The sequence below is a fragment of the Bos mutus genome, chromosome 9, assembly GCF_027580195.1.
Source record: "Bos mutus isolate GX-2022 chromosome 9, NWIPB_WYAK_1.1, whole genome shotgun sequence".
Lineage (NCBI taxonomy): Eukaryota > Metazoa > Chordata > Mammalia > Artiodactyla > Bovidae > Bos > Bos mutus.
Genome location: NC_091625.1, coordinates 95,591,708 through 95,607,960, shown reverse-complemented (window position 1 = coordinate 95,607,960; position 16,253 = coordinate 95,591,708). Strand labels below are relative to the sequence as shown.

The following is a 16,253-nucleotide window of genomic DNA, read 5'->3' as shown; positions in this document are numbered from 1 at the left end:
CATCTGATGGCCAATATGTCTATTTTATGTATTTTTAAGATCAGTCAGGGGCTTCCCCGGTGGCTCAGCAGTAAAGAATCCACCTGCAATGCAGGAGATGCAGGAGACCTGGGTTCCATCCCTGGGTCAGGAAGATCCCCTGGAGGAGGGCATAGCAACCCACTCCAGGATTCTTGCCTGGAGAATTCCATGGACAGAGAAGCCTGGCGGGCTACAGTCCGTAGGGTTACGAAGAGTCAGACACGACTGAAGCGACGGAGCACACACAGGCAAGGTCAGTCAGGCCTTTGCAACAAATCAGGGCAAAATTAGCATGCCACGGTAGGTCTTATTTCTGAGGTGGAATCTCTAGTTGTAGTTTTCATGGGTGAATGGCATTCTGTGCTGTCCCCCAGGGACCCTCAACCATCAGAGCCTTTCACACCTGGGGGACTTCAGGTGTGTTTCCAGCGCTTCTCCTGGAACTGTGTCAGCTGACCCCAGACCTGTGAGTCAGGATGTCTCTGTGTTTAAGCTCTGTCCCACTTTCAGGAAGCTATCAGGCCTTTGATTCTCTTGGGAGAACTGAAACGAAGAGTCAACTTCTAGAATCCTACTGTGGAATACAGCAAAAGCAGTTCTAAGAGGGAAGTTAATCAGACTTGTGGTTGCCAAGGGGATGGGGAAGGAAGAGGGTCGGATTGGGAGTTTGGGGGTTAGCAGATGCAAACTATTATATACAGGATGGATAAACAACAAGGTCCTACTGTATACCACAGGGAACTCGATTCAATATCCTGTGATAAACCACAAAGTAAAAGATTATAAAAGAGAAGGTATATATATGTATAACTGAATCAGTTTGCAGTACAACATTGTAAATCAACTATACTTCAATAAAGTAAATTTTACACGTGTACACCCATGGCGGATACATGTTGATGTATGGCAAAACCAATACAATATTGTAAAGTAAAAATAAAAAAAATTTTTTAAATTAAGAAAAAATAAAAGAAAAGAGGAAATTCATCAGGAAAAAAGAAAAATCTCCAATAACAACCTAACGTTGTACCTCAAGAGACTAGAAAAGGAAGAACAAAGTCCAAAGTTAGTCGATGGAAGGGAACAGCAAAGGTTACACCAGAGATAAATGAAACTAAAAAGACAAAATGAAATCAAGAGCTGGTTCTTTGAAAAGATACACAAAATTGACAAATCTTTAGCTAGAATCACCCAGAATTTTCTTAAGTGTGGTAAGAATTAACAAAATTTCTCTTGGAAGATGTGAAATGATCTAAAAAGTAAGCAATGCATCAATAATGGAAGGATATGACAGCAGTAGCTCAAAAAGATTGATGCTCATTCATCTTAAGGACTTTCTGTGGCAAATATGATAGTTGGTCTTTTGCCCTAGTAGACTAAATAAAAAGAGGGGACAAAAAATAGTTACATAAGCTATAACAGGGAGAGCTGAGGTTCGAAGTTATTATTTTGGATTTTGCACATTGAATCACTTGATGAATTGGTTTGATTCTGTCCATCATCTCTTAATCGTAGACAGTTTTTCTAGAGAGTGACAGCATGGGGTCAGCCAGGCTAGGAGAGTCACTGTCCTGGTGGTCTCTGGGGTGCAGGGGAATAAGTAGAACCAGAATATGTTACTCACAGTATAACTTGACCCTTCACATTTGCTGACTGCACTGCAATTTCTTTTAGTTGTGCTTTTAGTTGCTTGCACCCAGCTCCCTGAGGACTTGGTCTTCCCCCTTCCCTTGATCTTCCACTTCCCCCTTCCCCACACGCCTGCGTAGGACCCCAGCTGCCTTCTGCCCAGGGGTATTGGTGCGGAGGCCCAGGCTCCATTTCCACTCCTGTCAGGGCCTGCCTGTGGGCCCAGGAAGGTCAGAGTCACGTGCAGGCCCCACGGCATCTGGGGCAGTGGTGTCTTGTCTTAGGCTGGCTGTACCTGGCTTTGGCAGGGGCCTCTCACCTGCTCCTGGTCCAGGGGCCCAGCACATCCTGTGCAGAGGTTGCAATTCCTTGGGGTCATCCATTCCTTGTTTGGTTTGATGGGCCCAAGGGAAGCGGAGGTTTGCTTCCCCACCCTGTTGGGCTGTGCATTTTCATTTTGCATTGAGTTTGGCAAATTACATCACTGACCCTGTGTGCCAGGACCCAGGGCAGCAGTGAAGCAGCAGAGGAGATGAGGTAGGGATACGTTCTTCCCATTAATTCCATTGCTGATTGGTTCTGGTATCAGGCTATGAAACTTTCCATTAAGAAACTTTTTCAACACTGCTCAGATTTCGAGCTTTTATTCACATAATTTTTCTGTTCTGAAATGTCTTCTCTTAGCCGCTAAGATTTTCCAACTTTTTTTTAAAGGCCCAAATCCAGATTGATCTCTCTCACAAGACTTCTGGCCCACTCCGGACAAACTTGCGGGTTCTCTGTGCTGAACTCAGGCTGTGCTTTCTGAGTGTTATTTACAAATTAAACATAGATTTCTGACCGTTCATCCTGTGTTCATTGTTTGGCCTTGTTATTGAACTTTTCAGGTGCTTGTGATTTGTTTAATGACTCTTCTTAATACAGTCTCCTGCAAAATGTGATAGATGCATGCACACATATTTGTTGAATGAATGACACCCTCAGTGTGTGATGGCATTTTTTGAAAGTAAGGGAACAATTAAGGCCATACTTTTAAAAGACATTGTTGATTGGTCAAAATCAAACTTCTAAATCCAGTGATTTCAAGTGATCAATTACAGAAAAAGTAATGATGAACTAGAAATTGACAATGAAGAAAGGAATTTTTCAACCAGAAGACAGTGGTTTTTATAGCAGTGGATTCATTTAATTTGAAGTCTGTCTTTTACAATCACGAGATTAAGGGCAGGGAAGCCTGGCATGCTACAGACCATGGGGTCACAAACAGTTGGACACAACTGAGTGACTGGACAACAGATTCCTCTACCTATGAATGATTAGATGAAATTCTCACTGCGACATGAGCGTGTATGTCTTTTCAGACCCACAAATTACGTTCTGTACCCCAACCAGGAGGTTAAGGAAAATTCTGGGGATTCGGGCAATGCTGCCTCAGTCCTGCTCAGCTTTTGAGAGGTCCTCCCAGGCGGGCGCTAAAGTATTGGGCTGTTGGTTGTTGTTTTTTCCCCCAGATATTCTTACTTTTATTTTCAAAAGAAAATAAACATTTTAAATGTTTACCTGAAATATTTAAGGTAGACAGCAGCATAATTTAGTATTTATGAATTTATCATTTTAGAACTTCACATTTTAATGTTTGCTTATTAGAGGGTCTCAGTTAATATACTGATACCACGAAGGTCTTTCGTGGGGCTGCTCTTCACCTTCAGGTTTGTTTAATTTTCCTCCCAACTTTGGTGGTTTCCTGGGTTTCTTGAGTCACCACAGCTCCGGCTGAAGGATCTTCCATCTGGTGAGGCACCTGGGGCTTACAGGGCTTCATTTCAGCAGAAGACGCTCCTTTACTGTTTTCGTCCAATGACCAAAGTGAACACACAGGCTGTTAGCTCCATTTTCAGAGGAGTTTTCAGGTCAGGCTTTAAAACGCACAAATGACGTCAGCACGTCAGCGCCTCCATCACATCAGCGCCTCCATCGAACATGGACGCTTGAGTCAAGCAGTGTTCTTGTTTTCTCATTTGGCGGGGCGGGGGAGAGAGCTGCGGAGGTGCCTTCCTCCGGGGAGTTCCAGAACAGAGGCTTTGCGTTCTCTGAAAAGCTCTCTATTCTTTCTTAAAATGTTCACAGAGTCCCAGGCCAGAAAACAAAACAAGACGGCTGTATTAGTCAGCCGACAGTGGGAGAGGAAAGCCACCCACTTCTCCATGCTTCCTTTCAAAGTAACCTCAGCGACCCTGACAGATTCATGGAACTAATTAGAAACAACAGTTAGGAAGCCGCGGGAGGGGCGATTTTGTCTCTAGACAACATTTGAGAACTTCCCTGAGGAGCCTCTGCTGCCTCAGACCCCACTCCCTGCCCCCATCCCACTCCCCACCGGGCAGACCCTCCTGAGAGGGGCTCAGACCACCTCCCCCTTGTTGAATCCACCATCAATTTAAGCACTCCCATGTCCCACAACCCACCTGACAGGCTGTCACTCTACCCAGGCCTCAGTGGGGGTCAGAGCTCAGTCAAGCCCTGCAGCCCCCTAAGCTTTCGCCCTGACCACAGGGTTGAGGGTGGTGAGCCCCTCAAAGCAGAGGTCACGACCTGTGAAGAAAGGGAAGAGATGGAAACCTAGCTCTTAAGTGCCTGCTCAGAGCCGGGCACTGTGCTAGGAGGAATCTTAATTGTTGTTCTTTAGTCGCTAAGTTATGCCTGACTCTGCGATCCCATGGACTGTAGCCCACCAGGCTCTTCTGTCCATGGGGTTTTCCTGTGTAATATCATTTTACCATGTACGTGGCCCTTCAATTATATAGAAGGAGAAAAACAGAGTCAGAAAGATTAAAAATGTATAGAAGATTGCATTCCAGTTATCTCCAAAGTTGGGTGGGTCTGCTCTAGGGAAGGTGCCAAATTAAATCTCGTTGATTAACCACTAACTACCTGAAAGTGAAAGTCAATTGGGTCCAGCTTTTTGCGATCCATAGTCCATGGAATTCTCCAGGCCAGAATACTGCAGTGGGTAGCCTTTCCCTTCTCCAGGGGATCTTCCCAACCCAGGGATTGAACCCAGGTCTCCCACATTGGAGGTGGATTCTTTACCAGCTGAGCCACAAGGGAAGCACAAGAACAATGGAGTGGTTAGCCTATCCCTTCTCCAGCGTATCTTCCCAACCCAGGAATTGAAGCTGGGTCTCCTGCATTGCAGGTGGATTCTTTACCAACTGAACTATGAGGGAAGCATGAGTGCCCTCCAACTGGCCAGTTCTAGCTTAAATTGTGGCAGGAAAATTATTTGGGAAAAAAAATGGTGTTGACATGACCATATTAAGTCTCTGTCAATTAATGACTAAAAATAGTTTTGTGTGTTCACATAGGATTCCAAGTTTATGTCAAGAATTATTCAAATACAGGAAAAGTTTCAGCTTCAGAACACAAACTTTCAGCATCTTGTTTGGCCCATCAGAAACTTCACTGAAAACACAAATATTATTCAAGTTTCCATCTTGATGCCTGGCAGTTTTTCCCTTGGGAAAGAGCTTCCAAAATGCATAGTTTAGATATAAATTTATTCATCGCTCTAGTGTCTCTTTTGTTGGGAAACCAACATAATAGTAGCTAACATTTATATAGCCATTGTCATGTGCCAGACGCTGCCTTCAGTGTTCTGTGTATTACTCACTTAATCACCATAACATCCTGTGAAGTGGATACCATTGCTGTCTCTATCTTACATGTGGGGAAATTGAAGGCCCAGAGAGGTTGAGACTTGCTCAAGGACACACAGCTGATAAATGGTGGAGCCAAGTTCTTGGTATACTGATTTTTCTCTTTTTGTATGCTTCCTGTTTCTGTCTTAATAACGTTATTATATCTATATCTCACTGTAGGCCACCCTGGCTTGGATACATTTTAAAACAGAGAAGATGCTGGTTCCTCCTCTCGTGGCCCACGTAGGGCAGAGTCCCCTTGCTTGGAAGGTGAAGGGAGTCACTGGGTGCAGTGAGGGGCCATCAGACTGGAGCTCTAAAGGGCTCCTGCCCCGCTTCTCTCATCCTAGCACCCACACAGCTTCTGATTTTAATGTGTAATTGAAACTTGATTTAACCCCAACTAACAGGATTAGGTGGAGAAGGCAATGGCATCCCAGTCCAGTACTCTTGCCTGGAAAATCCATGGACGGAGGAGCCTGGTGGGCTGCAGTCCATGGGGTCGCTAAGAGTCGGACACGACTGAGTGACTTCTCTTTCACTTTTCTCTTTCATGCATTGGAGAAGGAAATGGCAACCCACTCCAGTATTCTTGCTTGGAGAATCCCAGGGATGGTGGAGCCTGGTGGGCTGCCGTCTATGGGGTCGCACAGAGTCGGACACAACTGAAGCGACTTAGCATAGCATAGCATAACAGGATCAGGAGAAGATGGTTTGCTGTTGTAAAACCAAGCAGAGGAAAACAGACCCTGCTGGAATCACATGTGTGTTTTCTCTGAGTTGTCCATGGCCTAGAAGGGCTCAGATTCATTTAGTTGGAGGGGTAGGGATTACCTAATTCCCCAGCAAGACGTGGCAGCTCACTCCCTTGGTCCAGCATGTTGTCCTTAAATGTGCAGCCGTGGGAGTCATGTAAACCCAGATGCGAACCAGCTCTGCTGTGGAGTTGCCTTAGGAAGGCTGGTTAACCGCTGAGTGCCATGTATGCTTGTCTGTACAATGGCTGCGTTAATAAAAGATACCCTCTCAGGATGCAGTAAGAGTTAACTAAGATTATGTTCGTAAAGCAGGAGATTAACATGGTGGATGGCACAAATGACTCAAAAAATGTACTAATATCAGCGGGAACACATTCCATTTTATTACAGTGATTAGAAAGGAAGCACAAGCAGCATGGGTGAGCCTATAGATTTTCACACTGAGTTAAGTCAGAAAGAGAAAGACAAAGACCATATCACGTATATGTGGAATCTAAAATACGGCACAAATGAGCTTACCTGTGAAACAGAAAGAGACTCACAGACACAGAGGACTGACTGGTGGTTGCCAAGGTCGGGGGAGGGAAAGATTGGGAGGCTGGGGTTAGGAGATGCAAGCTATTGTATACAGAGTCAATACACAACAAGGGCCTACTGTACAACCTGGGGAACTATGTTTAGTATCCTGTGATAAGCCGTAATGGAAAAGAAAACGAAAAAGAACGTATACATAGATATGTATAACTGAATCACTTTGCTGTAGAAAAAGTAGAAATTAGCACAACATTGCAAATCAACTATACTTCAGTAAAATAAACTTAAAAAAGAAAGGAAGCAAAAAGCAAAAGCTTTTATAAACCTAAGTTTCTCAGGAGAAATATCAAGCACACTAAGTCTTAGAGTCTCCCATCCAAGTGGGCCACCCAGTGTAACGTTGAGGCTTCAAGCAGCTCGTGCAATATTTACAATAACTGGTTACATACTTGACCATAAGGGAAATCACAACAAAACCAAAGAATCAATAAAAAGTCTGACTAAACTACAGCAATTTTTTGAGAGCAACAGCTAAAAAGATATCCCCTAAAGTTTTTGTGATATAAGCATTTTAAAAGTCAAATCAAATATGATTTCTAAGTGATTCCTAGAGCAAAGAAAATGTCTTAATGGGGGAATTTAAATATTTTGAACTAACAACAAAAACACTACCCAAAACTGTGGAATGTATTATAGCTAAGGATCGAGTGCAGCTTCTGGCTTTAAATGTATACAAAAAGGTTTGTTAAATCAGTGAGCTGAGTTCCAGTTTAAGAAGGAAAAGAGCAACTGAGCAAAATCAAAAAAGACAAGAACAGAAATAGTAAAGATTAGAGCAGGGATAATGGAATAGCATTTTACAAAATCACAGGAGAGGAAAACAGAACTAAATCTAAGGAAACTAAGCTTTGTCATCTACAGAACGGTGGTGCTAACATTGCCTTCAAAGTGAAGTTGTAAGGTCACGTGTTACTCTGTGCAGAAGCACTCTGTAGACTGCAGAGAACTACATTGATGCGCATTTCATCTTTTATCATGTATTCAGTCCATCCTGACCAATTACCTCTTCTGTGCCTGGTGGTGGGAGTATAATGCCTTCTTGGGTATTGATCATGTCAGCCCAACAGGACCCCAAACAGTGTCTGCAGCAAAGAGACACACACCACTTAATGAGAACACAGGATGGGGATGTAACCCGCTCAGGGATGTTAGGAAGGTTCTGAGTGAAAATGAGGTTCAAGCAGAGAAAAGGAGGCAGGATGGAGGGAGAAGTGTGTCAGACGAAGGGAAGGGCACGTGCCGTGTGTGAAGGACAGAAAAAGGACGGAGGGGCTGAGGCACCATGGCTGGGGAGGGGGCGGGGCTACAGTGTAGGAAGGAGCCGGGAGGCTGTGCTTGGAGTTTCACTTTCTATGAGCCACCGGAAACTGCTGCAGTGTTTGTTTTTGAGTTGGAGGGGATGGTTTGAACCTCCAACTTGTAGCCAATCAGAAGCACAGGTAACAACCTGGGCTTGTGCTTGGGGTCTGAGCCCTTTACCTGCAGAACCTGATGCTCTCTGCGGATAGATGGTGTCAGAATGGAGCCGATTTGTAGGACCCCAGTTGGTGTCACGGAACATCACTTGGCGGTGTGGGGAAAATCCCACCCCCACGTCGGGATCATGAGCGCAGAGCCCTTCACTTCCCCTTATGGCATTTCATTTCTCTGTCCTTAAAACTGACTTCCATTTCCCACCTCCTGGAAATTCGGCTGAGCTTAGGTAGGAGTCAGGGGACATCTACTGAATAGATTCTGGGACTCCTTCCTGCTGTCTCCTGCCAAAAAAACACATTCATTTCCAAGGGAGCTCCTTACTCCAGGGGAATGACCTCAGAATAGGATGAATGTGCTTTCTGGGAGAGGTCCAGCCCTTGGTTTTTATTGAGAGAGTCATCAGTGTAGGACAAATGGATAGCAGAGTTAAATTATTACATTCTTAAAGTATTGGAAGCCCTCTTATTCTGAGCTTCAATTTGTGGCTTCCAGGGCAGCTGAGAGTCTCATTGTTCTGAAGGTCCTAAATCTCTGCTTTGCCTATTGGTCTATTGGCTTTCAAAGCCCATGTCTTTACCGATCATATAAGTCACTTGATAAACTCCTTTAGGGTCTCCTGGTAAAATGTTTCTACCGGGATGTTGTTTTGCCTGTAGACAACTGAAAAATCAAATAACATGACTTAGTTGATGCCTTTGAATTGTGGCGCTGGAGAAGACTCTTGAGAGTTCCTTGGACATCAAAGACATCAAACTAGTCAATCCTAAAGGAAATCAGCTCTGAATATTCATTGGAAGGGTTATTGCTGAAGCTGAAGCTCCAATACTTTGGCCACCTGATGTGAAGAACAGACTCATCGGAAAAGACCCTGATGCTGGGAAAGATTGCAGGTGGGAGGAGAAGGGGACGACAGAGGATGAGATGGTTGGATGGCATCACCGACTCAATGGACACGAGTTTGAGAAAACTCTGGGAAATAGTGAAGGACAGGAAAGCCTGGTGTGCTGCAGTCCACGGGGTCACAAAGAGTCAGACGTGACTTAGCGACCGAACAACAACAAACATTAAAATGTATCAGTTCAGTTCAGTTGTTCAGCCTTGTCTGACTCTTTGCAACCCCATGGACTGCAGCACGCCTGGCTTCCCTGTCCATCACCAACTCCCGGAGCTTGCTCAAACTCACGTCTATTGTGTCGGACATGTATAGCTTTACATAACAGGAGATCCCGGGTGAGCTTCTGTATTCCTATCTTCATCTCACTTTCTCAAACTGTGCACTGCTGCCCCCACCTAAGAATTTCCCTTGTGTCACTCTCATCTTTTCCTTTCTTCAAAATCATATTTCCACTCCACTGAACGATACTCACACAAGGAAGCACCTACAACCCTGAAACATGTACACTAAAAGAACCGTTTCTCTTTTTTACAGCAAAACTGCTTCAGAGAGTTTCCCTACTCACCAGCTCTTCTTCTGTTCCTTCAATTTTCTTTTGAATCTTCTCCAATCAGGTTTTAAAAAATACTAAGCTATAACTGACATATGGCATTGTGTTAGTTTTATCAGTACAACATGATTTGGTATTTTTATGTGTTGATAAATGATCACCACAATAAATCTAGTTAACATCCATCACCGCACATAGTTACAAATACTTTTCTTGTGATGAGAACTTTTTAAAAATAACTTTATTTTTAATCGAAAGATAATTGCTTTGCGGTGTTGTGTTGGTTTCTGCCATATACAACATGAATCAGCCACAGTGATGAGAACTGTTAAGATGTACTAACAAGTCTCAAATATACAGCAGAGTACTATTAACTATAGTCACCACGCTGGACAGTACACTCCCATGACATTTATTTTATAACTGGAAGTTTGTACACTGTGATTCTCTCCACCCATTTTTCCCACCCCTCACCTCTTGCCTCTGAAAACCTCCAATCTTTTATTTATAAGTTTGGGCTTTTCCTTTTTGTTTTTAATTAAAGGATAATTGCTTTGCAGTATTTTGTGGTTTTCTGTCATACATCAACAAGAGTCAGCCATAGGCACACCCATGTGCCCTCCCTCCCAACCCCCCCTCTCATCTTCCTCCCCATCCCACCCTTCTAGATTGTCACAGAGCCCCTGTTTGAGTTCCCTGAGTCATACAGCATGGAGAGAGTAACATGGGAATTTACAATACAGTGTGTGAAATAGACAGCCAGTGGGAATTTGCTGTTTGTTTTGTTTTTGATTCTGTACATACTTGAGATCACCTGCTATTGGTCTTCGTCTGACATCTCCCTTAGCATAACACCCTCAAGGTCTGTCCATTTTGTTGCAGATGGAAAGATTTCCTTCTTTTTATAGTTAATATTCCATCATATTGTTGTTATTCAGTCACTAAGTCGTGTCCAACTCTTTGAGACTCCATGGACTGCAGCATGCCAGGCTCCCTGTCCTTCACTATCTCTTGGAGTTGGCTCAGATTCATGTCCTTTGAGTCGATGATGCTATCTAACCATCTCATCCTCTGTTGTCCTCTTCTCCTGCCTTCAATCTTTCCCAGCATCAGGGTCTTTTCCAGTGAGTTGGCTCTTCGCATCAGGTGGCCAAAGTATTGGAGCTTCAGCTTCAGTATCAGTCCTTCCAATGAATGGTCAGGACTGATTTCCTTTAGGATGGACTGGTTGGATCTCCTTACAGTCCAAGGGACTCTCAAGAGTCTTCTGCAACACCACAATTCAAAAGCATCAATTCTTCGGTGCTCAGCTTTCTTTATGGTCCAACTCTCATGTTGGTACATTTAAAAATCCACATTTTAAATGTATGCCACATTTTCAAATCCATTCATCTATTGATGGACACATATTGTTTCAATGTCTTGGCTGTTGTAAATAATGCTGCATTGAACATGAGAGGCACATGTATCTTTTTGAGTTAGGTTTTTGTTTTCTTTGGATAAATACCCAGGCGTGTAATTGCTGGATCATATGGTAGTTCTCTTTTTAATTTTTTGAGAAATCTCCGTTTTGTTCTCCATGGTGGCTGCACCACTCCCCACCAACTGTGCACAAGGATTCCCTTTTATCTGCACCCTCGCCAACATTTGTTATTTCTTGACTTTTTGACAACTGCCAGTCTGACAGGTGTGAGGTGCTGTCTCCCTGTGGCTCTGAGTTCTGTTTCCCTGACGTGGCGCATGAGTGGACTTTCCACCCTCTCCTCCACGGGAGCTCCTCTTAGCAGAGTTCCTGATGTGCTGGCAGACCCAGCGGGTGATTTTCCTTTCCTGACTCATCAGCGGCATTTGATGTAGTTGATCAGCCCTTTTGCTCTGAAACACTTTTTTTCTTGGCTCCTCTGTTCCCCTCCTGTAATGCTGACACTGCTCCTCAGTCTCCTTTTGAGATTCTTCTGGTTTTTTTGGACTTCAAATATTGAAATACCCTGAGGCCAGTCCTCAAACCTTTCTTCTCTGTTTGTTCTCTTTCTTGATGAGCTCATCCCATCTCACTGCTTTAAAATTCATTCATGTGCTAATGATTGCCCAGGTTAGACCTCCAACTTGGACCTCTCCACCAAACTTCAGACTCATAAATCCACCTTGTAAATCCACAAATCTAGCTTGACTATGCAATGTCTGATTGGCATCTCTAACAGTGCATCAAAACTGAGTTCTTGATGTCTTCTTTGCCCCAAATCTGCCCCTCCTCCAGTTGCCCTACCTCAGTAAATCACAACTCCATTCTTTCATTTCTTCTGCCCTCAAATCTTGGGTTTCTCCCACACTTTTAGTGTCCTTATATTTATATTTTATGTTTTCATTTATAATTTTAAAATTGATAACATATTGAATGATAATATTTTAAGTATATTGGGCTAATTAAAACAGATTATAAAAATTGATTTTTCTCTTATACCACTTTTTTTCAGAATGCCTATGAGAAAATATGAAATTATGCATGTAGCTTGCATTTGTGGCTCACGTTCATTTCTCTCAGAGACCAATGATGCTTTACTTGAATCTTGAGAAGTGGTGCTGGCTCGTATAAGATTAATATACAATTGGGGTTATGCAAGTATGAAAGAGGTGGGTAATGGGAGTTAGAGGGCAACTGGCAGTGTTGGTTACATGAGAACAGCTGTTTGTTGCTTTTTAAAATATATATTAACATATATAGTGCTCAAGTATATATGCTATTTACAGTATATATCTATATCAACATAAAACACAGGTATCTATATGTGTGTACAATATATGTCCTAGGGTGTATATTGTCTGGGGAGACCTGTTTCTGGGGGTCACGGGGCCCACACACTTGCTCTGCGGAGAGGAGAGGTGGGGGAGTGACTCGGGGTCACTGGAGGGTGCACACCACGGAAAAATCAAGGCCTTCCAGGGACAGAAAGGGGGCTCAGGACGTGAAGGGCTGCCCTGCCCACATGGTCACCCCGGTTTTGGAACCAGCAAACAGTTGACATTTTTGGGTGTTTCTGGACTTTTGTGCAAAATGACTTCACTTAAAAACAACAACAACAACAACAAATCCAACTAAATGGGTTCTGAATCAGTAGTTGGGCTCTGAACATCTGTAAGGATTCAGACACACAGCTCCCCCACCGGGTGGGTTTCCGGGGCTCAGAGGGTCCTATGTGGCCTGGAGAGGAGGTGAGGGCTTCACTCGGTCAAGAGAATGGCCCTTCTCCTCCCAGCTTCTCAGGGACAGCACGTGTCAGCAGATGTCTGGTCACCGAGGAGGACTCTGCCAGTCCTGCTCACTCAGAAAACACCACCCACTGGAGAGGAGACACAGGGGTCCCCCATTCTCTGGGTGGGGGCTGGCCTGCCATCTGCCTGTCCACCTCCTCGTGGCCCATGGGAACCTTCCTCTGATGCTCAGAACCACTCTGCCTTGCCAGCCCTGTGTGGGGTGCCCTGGGGACCCCTGGATCATAACTGACCTCTGTTCCCAGCTTCCTGCTCTGAAGGGAAAGCCCTGGAAGCAGCTTCAGTTCTCATGGTTGTCCCTGGAGCCACAGATGTCAACCAAGTGATGTCATACTTTGGGCCCTGACAGGCTCAGCAGGTTCTGTGCCCTGAACCCACTGCCAACCGCAGCCTGGGTGCAAATACATTAAATGGGAAACTATACCAAGGTATGGTTTTCTCTATTAAGGCTCAGATAAGCTGCTTCCATGGTCAAGTACTCATGAACGCCACAGCCCTTGGACTGAGGGGCGCGTGGGCAGGTGAGTTGGGGGGCAGAGGCCTTCCATGTTCCCCCACAAGTGGGGCAGGGAGAGGAGGGCAGGACAACGGGGGAGCCCTGGGCCAGTCTAGTCGATTGCTGGGGAGGTGGGGGTGAGCTGAGGAAACCCCAGCCCAGAATGCTGGGGATGCCCCCACCTGGGAAGAACCAAGCTCTGCCGGCCCCAGGAGGGTCCGGGAAAAGGAGAGGGCACAGGAGCTCGTGCTGCAGGCTGCTGGGTCTCTAGGGAACCCTGTTGCCCCGAGGATGAGCGCTTGTGGTGGGGAGGGTCTGGACAGGACCCCCTTGGCAGTCTTGCTGGGAGTTGGGGCATAGGGCCTATGGTTGGCAGGCAAGGTTCTGGGTGGCTGGGGTCCCTGCCCAGATCCGTTCCCCCTGCCCCCGCCGGGGGCTCTCTGGGAGCCTCACCAGCACACCACCATTCACTGACCTCCAGTGTGCAGGAACCAGCCCAGAGCTGATGGAACCAGAGACCAGCAAACACAGGATCCAGAGCCCCTGCCCTCACAAGGGCCTTCCTGGGCTCCATGAACTCTGTCCTGCTCAGCCAGCCCCCAAGATGACAGGAGAATTGGTACCCCAGCTTCCTTCAGCATCTACCAATGCCCCCCCTACCCAAGCCCTGGGTGAGGCCTGATGAGAAGGTGGCCGGGCTTACAACTCCCTGGGCCCCAGACATCATTTTCTGGGGTGGGGGAAGAGGTGGGGGTCTCACTGGAGGATCTGGGGACTCCAGGAAGGCAGGAAGGCACGGGGAAGCCTTGGCTTGGGTCCCAGCCATTGAGGGTGTCTCCTAGAGACCCATCCTTTGGGGGCCACGGGGCCAATTTTCTAGTCTTTTGAGAAACACTGCAAGAGTCTTCAGGGCAGGGCGGGCCCAGGCCTGGGGGCACTGAAGGGGAGGAACAAAAGAGGCCCTCCATATTTTTCTGCTTGGCTGACTTTCAGGGTGCTGATGTTTTCTTCCGGCACCAGTGTGTGGAGGAACTTGAAGGTGCTGATGTAGAAGGTTTGGATGTCTGCGGCAGCCAAAGGCTCAGCGATCCAGGCCACTTCGAAGCACTTATCAAATCCCAGGGCCTGTCCTCCAATCCTCACCATCTTCCAGAGCCCCCCAGATGCGCTTGTGAACAACAAATTACTAGGAAACCTCTGCTGGGTCTGCTTGTCCCTCACCAGGGAGATGTAGCCCTTTATCAGGGAGAAGGAGAAGAAGTGGATGTGGCCACAGTTATCGCCGGAGGACACCAGGGGGTCCTTCAGTCCACTGGAGTAGAACGTGACGTCCATAAGGAGTGTGGCAACAGTGGGCGGTATGTCAGAGTCCAGGCTGGTGACACAGAACCTGTTGCTTGGGGTGGACAGTGGGTGGATGACGGGCCTCTGGACCGCCTTGGGCTTCATGAAGCAGTGTGTAATGCCAAGGTTCTCAGCTGCCAGCGTCTCGCTATTGATGACGTGCAGGGTGGTTAACTCTGATGACAAAGTATGGGTGATGAAGGGCAGGTCCTACTCATGCACCAGGATGAAGTCCATCTGGTAGGTGGACAGCGTGGACACAGAGATGTTCTGATCAGCCAGTGGGGTGATGACTGACTTGACGATCTTGGACATGCTGATGGGCTGGAAACTGGAGAAGCTGCCGCCCTGGACACCACATTGAGGGCCAGCTAGGTGGCATTGGGCACACCCAGGTGTTCTGAGGAGGGCAGTTCCAGGAAGCCCTCCTCATCGACAATGATGGTGTAATCCTCTGGCGTCTTGGTCAGACTGAAGAACTTGCACCTGGTCTCAGAGGACAGGAAGGCAAGTTTGATCAGGCTGTAGGTGAAGAGTGGGATACTCTCCTTGATAATGCTGGCAACTTGCAGCTGAGGGAGCAGGTGTTTGGAGTGTGGGTTTTGGAGCTGAACAAGCAATCACGTCCTAGTTCCACTGCTTAGCAGCAGGTGATGTCTCTGAGCCTCAGTTTCATCATCTCTAAAATGGGGATAACAATATTTACCATGTAAGGTCATTGTGAGATTTGATAAGATGATGTTGATACAATTTAATATAGTACATCTTCCCAACCCAGGGATCGAACCCAGGTCTCCTGCATTGCAGGCAGATGCTTTACCATCTGAGCTACCAGGGAAGCCCGATATAGCACATAGTAAGCACAAATAAGTGGTAGTTAATATCCTGATTTCTCAAGTCTTGACTGATCCCACCTTTGGGCAGAGAGTCCTTGGCTGGCATTCAAGCCAAGATGCTGTTGGTACATGTTCTGAAGTTCCAGTTTCCTAAACCACAGTGTTGAAAGCTCTTGGTCATCGTGAAAAGTTCAGTAGATATGAAATATATTATTCCTAGGAATCAGAATTTACCAAAATTACAGGCCCCTGGAGGTGATGTCATTTTAGCAAAAAGATCCTTTGCTACAAGGATGTCACAGTATGTTTTGTTTGCTTTGTTTGTTGAGTCACTAAGTTGTGTTCGACTCTTTGTGACCCCATGGACTGCGGCATGCCAGCCTTCCCTGTCCTTCACTATCTCCCCAAGTTTTTGCAAACTCATGTCCATTGAGTTGATGATGCCATCCAACCACCTCATCCTCTGTCACCCCCTTCTCTTCCTGCCTTCAATCTTTCCCAGCATCAGGGTCTTTTTCAGTGAGTCAGCTCTTCGCATCAGGTGACCAAAGTATTGGAACTTCAGCTTCGGCATCAGTCCTTCCAATGAATAGTCAGGGTTGATTTCCTTTAGGATTGACTGGTTTGATATCCTTGCTGTCCAGGGAACTCTCAAGAGTCTTCTCCAGCACCACAGTAGGAAGGCA

General features: G+C 45.9%; 1 pseudogene; it reads right to left on the bottom strand.

Moving 5' to 3' along the window:
* Positions 1-14,293: 14,293 nt before the first annotated feature.
* The window catches only part of LOC102282846 (cytosolic arginine sensor for mTORC1 subunit 2-like), a 96,792-nt pseudogene continuing 94,832 nt past the window's right edge, over positions 14,294-16,253 (bottom strand).